This window comes from Oncorhynchus clarkii, chromosome 17 (assembly GCF_045791955.1).
Source record: "Oncorhynchus clarkii lewisi isolate Uvic-CL-2024 chromosome 17, UVic_Ocla_1.0, whole genome shotgun sequence".
Classification (NCBI taxonomy): Eukaryota; Metazoa; Chordata; class Actinopteri; order Salmoniformes; family Salmonidae; genus Oncorhynchus; species Oncorhynchus clarkii.
The window spans coordinates 83768038-83785788 of record NC_092163.1 but is presented as its reverse complement, the minus strand read 5'-3'; the positions used below and the strand labels follow the sequence as shown (position 1 = coordinate 83785788).

General features: G+C 47.6%; 1 protein-coding gene and 1 pseudogene across 2 annotated transcripts in view; one reads left to right on the top strand and one right to left on the bottom strand.

Annotated features, from left to right (window-relative positions):
* Positions 1 to 17751, bottom strand: part of LOC139371469 (stabilin 1) — a 300518-nt gene that overhangs the window by 171058 nt on the left and 111709 nt on the right. The window lies entirely within an intron of this gene.
* LOC139369992 (BTB/POZ domain-containing protein KCTD6-like) lies at positions 543 to 5961 on the top strand (annotated as a pseudogene).

The following is a 17751-nucleotide window of genomic DNA, read 5'->3' as shown; positions in this document are numbered from 1 at the left end:
TCTTGTCTGGTTCTGGTATTTTAGGTCACCACAGACTAGTACATGTCCCTGGACCTGGAAATGATTGATTTCCCCCTTCAGGATGGAGAAGCTTTCTTCATTAAAGTATGGGGATTCTAGTGTAGCACACAGGAGGACATTCTTCTCTGTTAAGATAATTTCCTTTTGAATTTCTAGTCAAATGTAAAATGTTCCTATTTTTATTAATTTATTGGAGTGAGTTAGGTCTGCTCTATACCAGATTTAGAACTTTTATTAATCAAAAACATAAAATACCATGATATTTTGGCCATATCGCCCAGCGATATACTAGCTATATATATATATATATATATATATTTTTTTTTTTATTACTCTTTTTCTCTCTCTGACTTCTGCAGGGTCCTCCACTGGAGCTGCTTGTTCTGTGTTGCTACCAATAACAGATCCCAGGTGTGACAAGAAAAGACCGTGGAATAACAGAGGGAACAGCCATTCGTTCCACCCTGCCTCTGTTCACCCGGGGAGGAAGGTGGCGGTGGGGGCCGTATGGTAGTGAATAGGAAGATGGAGACTGGGGATATATGGTGAGTGTCAATAAGAGTAAGTGACAATCCATGTCTTATGAAGGAGGTGAAATGTGACGAAATCGGCTACAACAGTTAGGACAGGTCAGTGGTAGCCTGATCCCAGATCTGCTAGGGCAGGTCAGTGGTAGCCTGATCCCAGATATGCTAGGACAGGTCAGTGGTAGCCTGATCCCAGATCTGTTAGTGCTGTCATGTGACGATGAGTAGGTCTAACAGTTGGCTTCTATAACATATATGATCCAGTTGGCAAGACAGTACAAACAGGCCTTGGGCCAGACTAGACGGTACAGACGGGCCCTGGGCCAGACTAGACGGTACAGACGGGCCCTGGGCCAGACTAGACAGTACAAACGGGCCTTGGGCCAGACTGGACGGTACAAACGGGCCTTGGGCCAGACTGGACGGTACAGATGGGCCTTGGGCCAGACTAGACGGTACAGACGGGCCCTGGGCCAGGCTGGACGGGCCCTGGGCCAGGCTGGACGGGCCCTGGGCCAGGCTGGACGGGCCCTGGGCCAGGCTGGACGGGCCCTGGGCCAGGCTGGACGGGCCCTGGGCCAGGCTAGACGGTACAGACGGGCCCTGGGCCAGGCTAGACGGTACAGGCGGGCCCTGGGCCAGGCTGGACGGTACAGGCGGGCCCTGGGCCAGGCTGGACGGTACAGACGGGCCCTGGGCCAGGCTGGACGGTACAGACGGGCCCTGGGCCAGGCTGGACGGTACAGACGGGCCCTGGGCCAGGCTGGACGGTACAGACGGGCCCTGGGCCAGGCTGGACGGTACAGACGGGCCCTGGGCCAGGCTGGACGGTACAGACGGGCCCTGGGCCAGGCTGGACGGGCCCTGGGCCAGGCTGGACGGGCCCTGGGCCAGGCTGGACGGGCCCTGGGCCAGGCTGGACGGGCCCTGGGCCAGGCTGGACGGTACAGATGGGCCTTGGGCCAGACTAGACGGTACAGACGGGCCCTGGGCCAGGCTGGACGGGCCCTGGGCCAGGCTGGACGGGCCCTGGGCCAGGCTGGACGGGCCCTGGGCCAGGCTGGACGGGCCCTGGGCCAGGCTGGACGGGCCCTGGGCCAGACTGGACGGTACAGACGGGCCCTGGGCCAGGCTGGACGGTACAGACGGGCCCTGGGCCAGGCTGGACGGTACAGACGGGCCCTGGGCCAGGCTGGACGGTACAGACGGGCCCTGGGCCAGGCTGGACGGGCCCTGGGCCAGGCTGGACGGGCCCTGGGCCAGGCTGGACGGTACGGGCGGGCCCTGGGCCAGGCTGGACGGTACGGGCGGGCCAGGCTGGACGGGCCCTGGGCCAGGCTGGACGGTACAGATGGGCCCTGGGCCAGGCTGGACGGTACGGGCGGGCCCTGGGCCAGACTGGACGGGCCCTGGGCCAGGCTGGACGGGCCCTGGGCCAGGCTGGACGGGCCCTGGGCCAGGCTGGACGGTACAGACGGGCCCTGGGCCAGACTGGACGGTACAGACGGGCCCTGGGCCAGACTGGACGGTACAGACGGGCCCTGGGCCAGAATGGACGGTACAGACGGGCCTTGGGCCAGACTGGACGGGCCTTGGGCCAGACTGGACGGTACAGACGGGCCCTGGGCCAGACTGGACGGTACAGACGGGCCCTGGGCCAGGCTAGACGGTACAGACGGGCCCTGGGCCAGGCTAGACGGTACAGACGGGCCCTGGGCCAGACTGGACGGTACAGACGGGCCCTGGGCCAGACTGGACGGTACAGACGGGCCCTGGGCCAGACTGGACGGTACAGACGGGCCCTGGGCCAGACTGGACGGTACAGACGGGCCCTGGGCCAGACTGGACGGTACAGACGGGCCCTGGGCCAGACTGGACGGTTCAGACGGGCCCTGGGCCAGACTGGACGGTACAGACGGGCCCTGGGCCAGACTGGACGGTACAGACGGGCCCTGGGCCAGCCTGGGCCAGACTGGACGGTACAGATGGGCCCTGGGCCAGACTGGACGGGCCCTGGGCCAGACTGGACGGGCCCTGGGCCAGACTGGACGGTACAGACGGGCCCTGGGCCAGACTGGACGGTACAGTCGGGCCCTGGGCCAGGCTAGACGCTACAGTCGGGCCCTGGGCCAGACTAGACGGTACAGACGGGCCCTGGGCCAGACTAGACGGTGCAGAGCCTTCAGAAGGTATTCACACCACTTGACTGTTACAGAGCCTTCAGAAGGTATTCACACCCCTTGACTGGTACAGAGCCTTCAGAAGGTATTCACACCCCTTGATTGGTACAGAGCCTTCAGAAAGTATTCATACCCCTTGATTGGTACAGAGCCTTCAGAAGGTATTCACACCCCTTGACTGATACAGAGCCTTCAGAAAGTATTCATACCCCTTGATTGGTACAGAGCCTTCAGAAGGTATTCACACCCCTTGACTGATACAGAGCCTTCAGAAGGTATTCACACCCCTTGACTGGTACAGAGCCTTCAGAAGGTATTCACACCCCTTGATTGGTACAGAGCCTTCAGAAAGTATTCATACCCCTTGATTGGTACAGAGCCTTCAGAAGGTATTCACACCCCTTGACTTAATCCACGTTTTGTTGTTACAGCCTGAATTTAAAATGTATTATTTTTCTCACCCATCAACACACAATAACTTACGATGAAGTGAAAACATGTTTTTAGAAATGTTTACAAATGTATTGAAAATGAAGAACAGATGTCTCATTTCCATTCACACCCCTGAGTCAATATTTTGTAGAAACATCTGCAGTTATTGCTGTCTTTCTGGTAAGTCTGTAAGAGCTTTCCACACAGATTGTACAACATTTGCCCATTTATTGTTTTAAAAATTCTTCAAGCTCTGTCAAATATGTTGTTGATTATTGCTAGGCAACAATTTTCCGGTATTGCCATAGATTTTCAACTAGATTTAAGTCCGAACTGTAATTCGGCCATTCAGAAACATCCGCTGTCTTCTTGGTAAGCAACCCCAGTGTAGATTTGGCCTTGTGGTTTAAATTATTGTCTTACTGAAAGGTGAATTCATCTCCCAGTGTCTGGTGGAAAGCACACTGAACCAGGTTTTCCTCTAGGATTTTGCCTGTGCTTAGCTCCATTCCGTAAATTTTTTTTCTTCCTGAAAAACTCCCTAGTCCTTAACGACTTCATGCATACCCATAACATGATGCAGCCACCACTATGCTTGAAAATATGTAGAGTGGGTCTCAGTAATATGTTTGGGGTAAATCTAATACATCACAACACTTTGTATTCAGGACAAAAAGGTAATTGCTTTGCCACATTTGATGCAGTATTACTTTAGTGCCTTGTTGTAAACAGGATGCATGTTTTGGAATATTGTTATTATGTACAGGCTTCCTTCTTTTCACTCTGTCTATTAGGTTAGTATTGTGGAGTAACTACCATGTTGTTGATCCATCCTCAGTTTTCTCCAATCACAGCCATTAAACTCTGTAACTGTTTTAAAGTCACCATTGGCCTCATGGTGAAAACCTTGAGCAGTTTCCTTCCTCTCCGGCAACTGAGTTAGGAAGGACGCCTGTATTTTCATATTGACTGGGTGTATTGATACAGCATCCAAAGTGTATTTAATAATAGGCTGTAACACCAGAATGTGGATTAAGTCAAGGAAAACTTTCTGTAGGCACTGTAATGTGTGTTGTCTCTGTCTATAGATGACTGACCCGGTGACCCTCAACGTGGGTGGCTGTCTGTACACCACGTCCCAGTCCACCCTGCAGCGCTACCCTGACTCCCTGCCAGGGGGCCATGTTCCACAGGGACTTCATCCACCACACACGACGCTCAGGTACTTTGCCACAGTTCTGTAGGTATGCAGTGCATTTGGAAAATGTTCCACATTTTGTTACGTGACAGCCTTATTCTAAAATAGATTAAATCGTTTTTTCCCCTCATTAATCTACCTACAATACCCCATAATGACAAAGCAAAAACTTTTGTTTGTTTTTTTACATTGTGCAAATGTATTAAAAATAAATAACTGATATCATATTTACATAAGTATTCAGACCCTTTACTCAGTACTTTGTTGAAGCACCTTCAGCAGCGACTACAGCCTCCAGTCTTCTTGGGTATGATGCTACAAGCTTAGTTAGCACACCTGTATTTGGGGAGTTTCTCTCAAGCTCGGTCAGGTTGGATGGGGACCGTTGCTACACAGCTATTTTCAGGTCTCTCCAGAGATGTTCGATCGGGTTTAAGTCCTGGGTCTGGCTGGGCCACTCAAGGACATTCAGAGACTTGTCCCAAAGCCACTCCTGTGTTTTGGCTGTGTGCTTAGGGTTGTTGTCCTGTTTGAAGGTGAACCTTCTCCCCATTCTTAACCTGCTCCAGAGTGCTTTTCATCAAGGATCTCTCTGTACTTTGTTCCGTTTATCTTTCCCTTGATCCTGACTAGTCTCCCAGTACCTGCCGCTGAGACAACCTCCCCACTGCATGATTGATGAGGGGGAAATAATCAATTTTATAATAAGGCAGTAATGTACAAAATGTGGAAAAAGTCAAGGGTTCTGAATACTTTCTGAATGCACTGTACATACCGGTATGTCTGCGTGATATGGGAATATGACCATCTTTGATTTGACAGGGACACTACTTCATCGACAGAGATGGGTCCCTCTTCCGCTACGTCTTCAACCTCCTACGCACCTCAGAGCTCACCCTGCCCTGTGACATCACGGAGATGGATCTGCTGCGTAAGGTGTCCTAGGGGTTAGAGCGGTGGGCCTGCAACTGGAGGGTTGCCGGTTCAAATCTGAGCCAGCAGGGGATTATCCTCTTAGTGTGTTTCTCGTGGGTGTTAAGATAAAATAAATAAACATTTCAGTATCTTTGTCTTGACATTAAAGTAATATCCTTCTTCTTCTTCGGAGGCAGACTTCTACCAGATCGAGCCGTTGATGCAGTCTCTCACCGACACTAAACCCCTCTACCCCCCCCGGACACCTTTTGAGGAGGTGGTGGAGCTCTCGTCAACCAGGAAGCTGTCCAAGTACTCCAACCCTGTTGCCGTCGTCACCGTCACCCAGCTCACCATCACCACCAAAGTCCACTCCCTACTGGAGAGGGTGTGTAACAGCTTCACCAAGTGGATCAAACACTATTCCAGTGACTTTCAGGTGTCCTTCACCTTTTGCTCCGTGTGACGATCACCAGGAGGTGTCTCTGAGAGTGCTCCTGTTGGACTGTATCTCCAAACAGGGCTTCAGGAACACCAGGGTCCACCAGATGAGTGAGAGGGCCAACGAGAACACAGTGGAGCACCGCAGGACTTTCTGCCGGCTGGCTCGCAAGGTCGACGACTGACCAGGATTATTTGAGTTTCATTTATTGCTGAGTGGACATCAACTCCTTGTACTTACTCCCTGGCTATATGCCTGGTCATAATCAACCCTGGTCATAATCTACCCTGGTCATAATCAACCCTGGCTGTAACCCTTGTCATAATCAACCCTGGCTGTAACCCTGGTCATAATCAACCCTGGCTGTAACCCTGGTCATAATCAACCCTGGCTGTAACCCTGGTCATAAACAACCCTGGCTGTAACTCTGGTCATAATCACCCTGGTCATAATCAACCCTGGCTGTAACCCTGGCTATAACCCTGGTCTTAATCACCCTGGCTGTAACCCTGGCTGTAACCCTGGTCATAATCAACCCTGGTCTTAATCACCCTGGTTGTAACCCTGGTCATAATCATCCTGGCTGTAACCCTGGTCATAATCATCCTGGCTGTAACCCTGGTCATAAACAACCCTGGCTGTAACCCTGGTCATAAACAACCCTGGTTGTAACCCTGGTCATAAACAACCCTGGTTGTAACCCTGATCATAATCACCCTGGCTGTAACCCTGGTCATAAACAACCCTGGTTGTAACCCTGGTCATAATCACCCTGGTTGTAACCCTGATCATATTCAACCCTGGTTGTAACCCTGGTCATAAACAACCCTGGTTGTAACCCTGATCATAATCACCCTGGCTGTAACCCTGGTCATAAACAACCCTGGTTGTAACCCTGGTCATAAACAACCCTGGTTGTAACCCTGATCATAATCACCCTGGCTGTAACCCTGGTCATAATCAACCCTGGCTGTAACCCTGGTCATAAACAACCCTGGCTGTAACCCTGGTCATAAACAACCCTGGCTGTAACCCTGGTCATAATCACCCTGGCTGTAACCCTGGTCATAATCACCCTGGCTGTAACCCTGGTCATAAACAACCCTGGTTGTAACCCTGGTCATAATCACCCTGGTTGTAACCCTGGTCATAATCACCCTGGCTGTAACCCTGGTCATAAACAACCCTGGTTGTAACCCTGGTCATAATCAACACTGGCTGTAACCCTGGTCATAAACAACCCTGGTTGTAACCCTGATCATAATCACCCTGGCTGTAACCCTGGTCATAATCACCCTGGTTGTAACCCTGATCATAATCACCCTGGCTGTAACCCTGGTCATAATCACCCTGGCTGTAACCCTGGTCATAATCACCCTGGCTGTAACCCTGGTCATAAACAATCAATGATGGGGCACAACGGTACGTTGTGAAATGATGGGGCACAACGGTACGTTGTGAAATGATGGGGTACAACGGTACGTTGTGAAATGATGGGGCACAACGATACGTTGTGAAATGATGGGGCACAACGATACGTTGTGAAATGATGGGGCACAACGATACGTTGTGAAATGATGGGGCACAACGATACGTTGTGAAATGATGGGGCACAACGATACGTTGTGAAATGATGGGGCACAACGATACGTTGTGAAATGATGGGGCACAACGATACGTTGTGAAATGATGGGGCACAACGATACGTTGTGAAATGATGGGGCACAACGATACGTTGTGAAATGATGGGGCACAACGATACGTTGTGAAATGATGGGGCACAACGATACGTTGTGAAATGATGGGGCACAACGATACGTTGTGAAATGATGGGGCACAACGATACGTTGTGAAATGATGGGGCACAACGATACGTTGTGAAATGATGGGGCACAACGATACGTTGTGAAATGATGGGGCACAACGATACGTTGTGAAATGATGGGGTACAACGATACGTTGTGAAATGATGGGGCACAACGGTACGTTGTGAAATGATGGGGCACAACGATACGTTGTGAAATGATGGGGCACAACGATACGTGAATTGGGCGGCAGGGTAGCCTAGTGGTTAGAGCGTTGGACTAGTAACCGGAAGGTTGCGAGTTCAAACCCCCGAGCTGACAAGGTACAAATCTGTCGTTCTGCCCCTGAACAGGCAGTTAACCCACTGTTCCCAGGCCGTCATTGAAAATAAGAATTTGTTCTTAACTGACTTGCCTGGTTAAATAAAGGTAAAATAAATAAAAAAATAAAAATAAATGGGGCACAACGGTACGTTGTGAAATGATGGGGCACAACGATACGTTGTGAAATGATGGGGCACAACGATACGTTGTGAAATGATGGGGTACAACGATACGTTGTGAAATGATGGGGCACAACGATACGTTGTGAAATGATGGGGCACAACGATACGTTGTGAAATGATGGGGCACAACGATACGTTGTGAAATGATGGGGCACAACGATACGTTGTGAAATGATGGGGCACAACGATACGTTGTGAAATGATGGGGCACAACGATACGTTGTGAAATGATGGGGCACAACGATACGTTGTGAAATGATGGGGCACAACGATACGTTGTGAAATGATGGGGCACAACGATACGTTGTGAAATGATGGGGCACAACGATACGTTGTGAAATGATGGGGCACAACGATACGTTGTGAAATGATGGGGTACAACGATACGTTGTGAAATGATGGGGCACAACGGTACGTTGTGAAATGATGGGGCACAACGATACGTTGTGAAATGATGGGGCACAACGATACGTGAATTGGGCGGCAGGGTAGCCTAGTGGTTAGAGCGTTGGACTAGTAACCGGAAGGTTGCGAGTTCAAACCCCCGAGCTGACAAGGTACAAATCTGTCGTTCTGCCCCTGAACAGGCAGTTAACCCACTGTTCCCAGGCCGTCATTGAAAATAAGAATTTGTTCTTAACTGACTTGCCTGGTTAAATAAAGGTAAAATAAAAAAAAAATAAAAAATAAATGGGGCACAACGGTACGTTGTGAAATGATGGGGCACAACGATACGTTGTGAAATGATGGGGCACAACGATACGTTGTGAAATGATGGGGTACAACGATACGTTGTGAAATGATGGGGCACAACGATACGTTGTGAAATGATGGGGCACAACGATACGTTGTGAAATGATGGGGCACAACGATACGTTGTGAAATGATGGGGCACAACGATACGTTGTGAAATGATGGGGCACAACGATACGTTGTGAAATGATGGGGCACAACGATACGTTGTGAAATGATGGGGCACAACGATACGTTGTGAAATGATGGGGCACAACGATACGTTGTGAAATGATGGGGTACAACGATACGTTGTGAAATGATGGGGCACAACGGTACGTTGTGAAATGATGGGGCACAACGATACGTTGTGAAATGATGGGGCACAACGATACGTGAATTGGGCGGCAGGGTAGCCTAGTGGTTAGAGCGTTGGACTAGTAACCGGAAGGTTGCGAGTTCAAACCCCCGAGCTGACAAGGTACAAATCTGTCGTTCTGCCCCTGAACAGGCAGTTAACCCACTGTTCCCAGGCCGTCATTGAAAATAAGAATTTGTTCTTAACTGACTTGCCTGGTTAAATAAAGGTAAAATAAATAAAAAATAAAAAATAAATGGGGCACAACGGTACGTTGTGAAATGATGGGGCACAACGATACGTTGTGAAATGATGGGGCACAACGATACGTTGTGAAATGATGGGGTACAACGATACGTTGTGAAATGATGGGGCACAACGATACGTTGTGAAATGATGGGGCACAACGATACGTTGGTCATAATCACCCTGGCTGTAACCCTGGTCATAATCACCCTGGCTGTAACCCTGGTCATAAACAACCCTGGTTGTAACCCTGGTCATAATCACCCTGGTTGTAACCCTGGTCATAATCACCCTGGCTGTAACCCTGGTCATAAACAACCCTGGTTGTAACCCTGGTCATAATCAACACTGGCTGTAACCCTGGTCATAAACAACCCTGGTTGTAACCCTGATCATAATCACCCTGGCTGTAACCCTGGTCATAATCACCCTGGTTGTAACCCTGATCATAATCACCCTGGCTGTAACCCTGGTCATAATCACCCTGGCTGTAACCCTGGTCATAATCACCCTGGCTGTAACCCTGGTCATAAACAATCAATGATGGGGCACAACGGTACGTTGTGAAATGATGGGGCACAACGGTACGTTGTGAAATGATGGGGTACAACGGTACGTTGTGAAATGATGGGGCACAACGATACGTTGTGAAATGATGGGGCACAACGATACGTTGTGAAATGATGGGGCACAACGATACGTTGTGAAATGATGGGGCACAACGATACGTTGTGAAATGATGGGGCACAACGATACGTTGTGAAATGATGGGGCACAACGATACGTTGTGAAATGATGGGGCACAACGATACGTTGTGAAATGATGGGGCACAACGATACGTTGTGAAATGATGGGGCACAACGATACGTTGTGAAATGATGGGGCACAACGATACGTTGTGAAATGATGGGGCACAACGATACGTTGTGAAATGATGGGGCACAACGATACGTTGTGAAATGATGGGGCACAACGATACGTTGTGAAATGATGGGGCACAACGATACGTTGTGAAATGATGGGGCACAACGATACGTTGTGAAATGATGGGGCACAACGATACGTTGTGAAATGATGGGGCACAACGATACGTTGTGAAATGATGGGGCACAACGATACGTTGTGAAATGATGGGGCACAACGATACGTTGTGAAATGATGGGGCACAACGATACGTTGTGAAATGATGGGGCACAACGATACGTTGTGAAATGATGGGGCACAACGATACGTTGTGAAATGATGGGGCACAACGATACGTTGTGAAATGATGGGGCACAACGATACGTTGTGAAATGATGGGGCACAACGATACGTTGTGAAATGATGGGGCACAACGATACGTTGTGAAATGATGGGGCACAACGATACGTTGTGAAATGATGGGGCACAACGATACGTTGTGAAATGATGGGGCACAACGATACGTTGTGAAATGATGGGGCACAACGATACGTTGTGAAATGATGGGGCACAACGATACGTTGTGAAATGATGGGGCACAACGATACGTTGTGAAATGATGGGGCACAACGATACGTTGTGAAATGATGGGGCACAACGATACGTTGTGAAATGATGGGGCACAACGATACGTTGTGAAATGATGGGGCACAACGATACGTTGTGAAATGATGGGGCACAACGATACGTTGTGAAATGATGGGGCACAACGATACGTTGTGAAATGATGGGGCACAACGATACGTTGTGAAATGATGGGGCACAACGATACGTTGTGAAATGATGGGGCACAACGATACGTTGTGAAATGATGGGGCACAACGATACGTTGTGAAATGATGGGGCACAACGATACGTTGTGAAATGATGGGGCACAACGATACGTTGTGAAATGATGGGGCACAACGATACGTTGTGAAATGATGGGGCACAACGATACGTTGTGAAATGATGGGGCACAACGATACGTTGTGAAATGATGGGGCACAACGATACGTTGTGAAATGATGGGGCACAACGATACGTTGTGAAATGATGGGGCACAACGATACGTTGTGAAATGATGGGGCACAACGATACGTTGTGAAATGATGGGGCACAACGATACGTTGTGAAATGATGGGGCACAACGATACGTTGTGAAATGATGGGGCACAACGATACGTTGTGAAATGATGGGGCACAACGATACGTTGTGAAATGATGGGGCACAACGATACGTTGTGAAATGATGGGGCACAACGATACGTTGTGAAATGATGGGGCACAACGATACGTTGTGAAATGATGGGGCACAACGATACGTTGTGAAATGATGGGGCACAACGATACGTTGTGAAATGATGGGGCACAACGATACGTTGTGAAATGATGGGGCACAACGATACGTTGTGAAATGATGGGGCACAACGATACGTTGTGAAATGATGGGGCACAACGATACGTTGTGAAATGATGGGGCACAACGATACTTTGTGAAATGATGGGGTACAACGATACGTTGTGAAATGATGGGGCACAACGATACGTTGTGAAATGATGGGGCACAACGATACGTTGTGAAATCCCCCCCCCCCTCTTTTATTTAACTGAACAACGGTTTCAAAGTTTTGGTCGCTGGCGCTGTAACCCGCCTTGGATCGAGTCCACGATTTGGGACCTGCCTTTATAAATTGAAGTTGATCACTTAAGAAACACTGTTGAGTTACACCCCCTTTTGCCCTCCGAACAGCCTCAATTCGTCGGGGCATGGACTCTACAAGGTGTCGAGCGTTCCACAGGGATGCTGGCCCATGTTGACTCCAATGCTTCCCACAGTCGTGTCAAGTTGGCTGGATGTCCTTTGGGTGGTGGACCATTCTTGATATACACTAGAAAAACCAGGCAGCATTGCAGTTTTTGATAGAAACCGGTGCGTCGGACTAGGGCTGTGGCAGTTATATTCTGTCAGGGTTAAGGTCATGTGTTGGGGTCCTAAGGGCTGTGGCAGTTATATTCTGTCAGGGTTAAGGTCATGTGTTGGGGACCTAAAGGCTGTGGCAGTTATATTCTGTCAGGGTTAAGGTCATGTGTTGGGGACCTAAGGGCTGTGGCAGTTATATTCTGTCAGGGTTAAGGTCATGTGTTGGGGACCTAAGGGCTGTGGCAGTTATATTCTGTCAGGGTTAAGGTCATGTGTTGGGGACCTAAAGGCTGTGGCAGTTATATTCTGTCAGGGTTAAGGTCATGTGTTGGGGACCTAAGGGCTGTGGCAGTTATATTCTGTCAGGGTTAAGGTCATGTGTTGGGGACCTAAAGGCTGTGGCAGTTATATTCTGTCAGGGTTAAGGTCATGTGTTGGGGACCTAAGGGCTGTGGCAGTTATATTCTGTCAGGGTTAAGGTCATGTGTTGGGGACCTAAGGGCTGTGGCAGTTATATTCTGTCAGGGTTAAGGTCATGTGTTGGGGACCTAAAGGCTGTGGCAGTTATATTCTGTCAGGGTTAAGGTCATGTGTTGGGGACCTAAGGGCTGTGGCAGTTATATTCTGTCAGGGTTAAGGTCATGTGTTGGGGACCTAAAGGCTGTGGCAGTTATATTCTGTCAGGGTTAAGGTCATGTGTTGGGGACCTAAGGGCTGTGGCAGTTATATTCTGTCAGGGTTAAGGTCATGTGTTGGGGACCTAAGGGCTGTGGCAGTTATATTCTGTCAGGGTTAAGGTCATGTGTTGGGGACCTAAGGGCTGTGGCAGTTATATTCTGTCAGGGTTAAGGTCATGTGTTGGGGACCTAAGGGCTGTGGCAGTTATATTCTGTCAGCTGGTTATTGTCAAGCAGAAGACTGCCGGTCTCACGGTAATCGTTAATGAACATAAACATGTTGATCATCTCCAGGCCTCCATTCAAGCTGATGATGCACCTTTGGAATATCTACATTTTGAAGTCTAATAAATCACCTGATTAAACACCATCACAATAAACTCATTTATTGATTTTAGGCAGGTCTAAAGAAACACTATATGAAGAAAATGTATTTCAGAAGAACAGAATATGAGTTGGCCTGCTATGTTATCTGGCTATAGACTTGTTCATTTATCAGACTAGATACTGTATGTTATCTGGCTATAGGCTGTAGGCTTGTTCATTTATCAGACTAGATACGGTATATTATCTGGCTATAGACTGTAGACTTGTTCATTTATCAGACTAGATACTGTATGTTATCTGGCTATAGACTGTAGACTTGTTCATTTATCAGACTAGATACTGTATGTTATCTGGCTATAGACTGTAGACTTGTTCATTTATCAGACTAGATACTGTATGTTATCCGGCTATAGACTGTAGACTTGTTCATTTATCAGACTAGATACTGTATATTATCTGGCTATAGACTGTAGGCTTGTTCATTTATCAGACTAGATACTGTATGTTATCTGGCTATAGACTGTAGACTTGTTCATTTATCAGACTAGATATTGTATATTATCTGGCTATAGACTGTAGACTAGTTCATTTATCAGACTAGATAATGTATATTATCTGGCTATAGACTGTAGACTTGTTCATTTATCAGACTAGATACTGTATGTTATCTGGCTATAGACTGTAGACTTGTTCATTTATCAGACTAGATACTGTATGTTATCTGGCTATAGACTGTAGACTTGTTCATTTATCAGACTAGATACTGTATATTATCTGGCTATAGACTGTAGACTTGTTCATTTATCAGACTAGATACTGTATGTTATCTGGCTATAGACTGTAGACTTGTTCATTTATCAGACTAGATACTGTATATTATCTGGCTATAGACTGTAGACTTGTTCATTTATCAGACTAGATACTGTATGTTATCTGGCTGTAGACTGTAGACTTGTTCATTTATCAGACTAGATACTGTATATTATCTGGCTATAGACTGTAGACTTGTTCATTTATCAGACTAGATACTGTATGTTATCTGGCTATTGACTGTAGACTAGTTCATTTAGCAGACAAGATATGTTTATAAATCCTGTACCATTATTTTATACTGTAAAACACTTACAGTATCAACTTTTTGTGCAATTGGCATGCTGACAGCAGGAATGTCTACCAGAGCTGTTGCCAGAATTGAATGTTAATTTCTCTGCCATAAGCTGCCTCCATCGTTTTAGAGAATTTGGCAGTACGTCCAACCGGCCTCACATCCGCAGACCAGCCCAGGACCTCCACATCTGGCTTCTTCACATGCAGGATCGTCTGAGACCAGCCAACGGGACAGCTGATGAAACTGAGGAGTATTTCTGCCTGTAATAAAGCCCTTTTGTGGGGGAAAAACGAATTCTGATTGACTGGGCCTTGTTCCCAAGTGGATTGGCCGGTGCCCACCCAAGCCCACCCATGGCTGCGCCCCTGCCCAGTCATGTGAATGCCATAGATAAGGGCCTAAAAAATGTATTTCAGTTGACTGATTTCCTTATATGAACTGTAAATCAGTCAAATTGTTGCATGTTGTGTGTATATATTTTTTCCAGTATATTACTGAACATCTTTCTGCCCACCCACTTAGCATGTCCAATGAACCAGTGCACTTGAAGAAAGTGACAGCTTTTTCTGGCACTGAATGTATTCAAAACTGAAGGGGACTGGGGGAAGAGAATGAGAGGAAGGGGGAGAGAACGAGGGCATAGGGAGAGAAAGGGAGACTGGAATTGGAACTCAAATCAAGCCCAAATGGGCACCGAACAGAACCAGAGAGAAAGAGGCGAAGCAAAAGGTTTAAGCCTCCCAAAATCTGTCCACGAAAATAAGACCCCATAGTGAGGACATTTTGCATAGAGGTCATAGAGCGTAGCCGCAGGAAGTAGGGGTGCTGAGCACGCCGCTGCACATATGCACTGAATTAAGTAGACGCATGTGACATTTTAGGCAACTTAGGTAAAATGACTTTATATCACAGTTGTGCCCATGGTCATTGAGGATTCATTATATTTCTATGAGAGGATCATCATGGATATAACCCGTTTTAGCATGGACATTGCCATTGAGGGCTCCCGCCATTTTAAAGTAGTCAACTGGGTGGAGATTCTTATGAGTTGGGAGATATCAGCCAATGAAGAAGAAGAGAATTGCCAACTTTAAAACAGGATTTGGAACCAGTTCAGGGATCAGAACTGAAAAACATAAAATAATGAAATATTTCAAGGAACATAAATAGAGCCAGGAACAAAAGTGATCTATAGCGTTGTTTTAAAAGCATGGAAACCGGTGAACAACATTTTATGTTCCAGGCATTTTATTCCACTTCCACAAAAAAACGCAACAAAGTGCTTATGCCAAGCCCTCACTCTGTCACTCAGAAACTTATTCCAGCGTCTGCCTGTGTAACGGATGTGAAACGCTAGCTTAGTTAGCGGTGGTGCGCGCTAAATAGCGTTTTAATCGGTGACGTCACTTGCTCTGAGACCTTGAACTACGAAGCATCGTTACCCATCGCTCCACAAAAGCTCTGCAAGAGTCGCGGGACGGTCTAAAGTTATACTGTTACACCTGCAAGCTAAAAATCTGCCGGTGTTTGTGAGTGTTTAGGCTACCTGCCACTCCCCCATCCGAAGCATAGGTTACTCTACTGACGTTACCATAGGTTACTGTACTGACCTGATGTTACCATAGGTTACTGTACTGACCTGATGTTACCATAGCTTACTGTACTGACCTGATGTTACCATAGCTTACTGTACTGACGTTACCATAGGTTACTCTACTGACGTTACCATAGGTTACTCTACTGACGTTACCATAGGTTACTGTACTGACGTTACCATAGGTTACTGTACTGACGTTACCATAGGCTACTGTACTGACGTTACCATAGGTTACTCTACTGACGTTACCATAGGTTACTGTACTGACGTTACCATAGGTTACTGTACTGACGTTACCATAGGTTACTGTACTGACCTGACGTTACCATAGGTTACTGTACTGACGTTACCATAGGTTACTGTACTGACCTGACGTTACCATAGGCTACTGTACTGACGTTACTATAGTTTACTGTACTGACGTTACCATAGGTTACTGTACTGACGTTACCATAGGCTACTGTACTGACGTTACCATAGGTTACTGTACTGACGTTACCATAGGTTACTGTACTGACGTTACCATAGGCTACTGTACTGATGTTACCATAGGTTACTGTACTGACATTACCATAGGCTACTGTACTGACCTGACGTTACCATAGGTTACTGTACTGACGTTACCATAGGCTACTATACTGACCTGACGTTACCATAGGCTACTGAACTGACGTTACCATGGTTACTGTACTGACGCTACCATAGGTTACTGTACTGACGTTTGAAGTGTGAGAAGATAGGGAAAGAGGTGTTTTATTAGCTAGAGAACATCAAATTCACTTTTTTTTAACTATTGAAGGATACTGTAAGCCTAGTTATCACTTTTCACAATGGATTTATTCATTACACTAAGGTAAGATGTGTTTTTAATTCTGGTGCCGCTCTGAAACTCAAGCTTGCTAGTGTAAGGGACGTCACACTGCTCGCTTAGCAGTACAACTTCCTCCCGATTCGGCCCAAACTTACCAGTCGGTGCCACACGAACAGCTAGCTATTTGCTGGCGCAAGTTGGGACATTTCAGGCTGAGAAGTAAGTTTCACACATCCCTATGTGCAACAGTCACTACTCAAATGTACTCAACAGTGCCCCCCAGCTGTAGCTCCAGGTCATTGCACCACTGTGAAGGACTTGCTCCGAATACAACAGGTGTAGTAGACCTTACTGTGAACTGCTGACTTACAAGCCCTTAACCAACAATGCAATGTTCAAGAAATACAGTTAAGAAAATATTTACTAAATAAACTAAAGCAAAAAAAAATATATATATATAAAATAAAAAGTAACAAGAAAATTGCATAATAATAACAAGGCTATATGCAGGGGGTATCGGTACTGAGCCAATCTGTGGCGGTACAGGTTAGTCGAGGTCAGTTGTAAAGTGACTGTGCATAGATAATGTGCAGTGGGGGGAGGGTCGATGTAAACAGTCCCGATGGCCATTTGATGAATTGTTCAGCAGTCTTAAGGCTTGGGGGTAGAAGCTGTTAAGGAGCCTTTTGTTCCTAGACTCCGGTACCGCCCGGTAGCAGAGAGAACAGTCTATGACCATTTTTTGGCCCTTCCTCTGACACCGCCTAGTATATAGGTCCTGGATGTCAGGAAGCTTGGCCCCAGTTACGTACTGCACAGCATCTGACGCACTACCCGGGTAGTGCCTTACAGTCAGATGCCGAGCTATTGCCATACCAGGTGGGGATGCAACCACTGCTTGCTTAGCAAGTACCACCTTCTCCCGATTTGGCCCAGACCTGGCACAAATTTGGGACCTCTGCCTTGCTAGCACACATGACTGCCTTCCTGAAGTGTCTTACC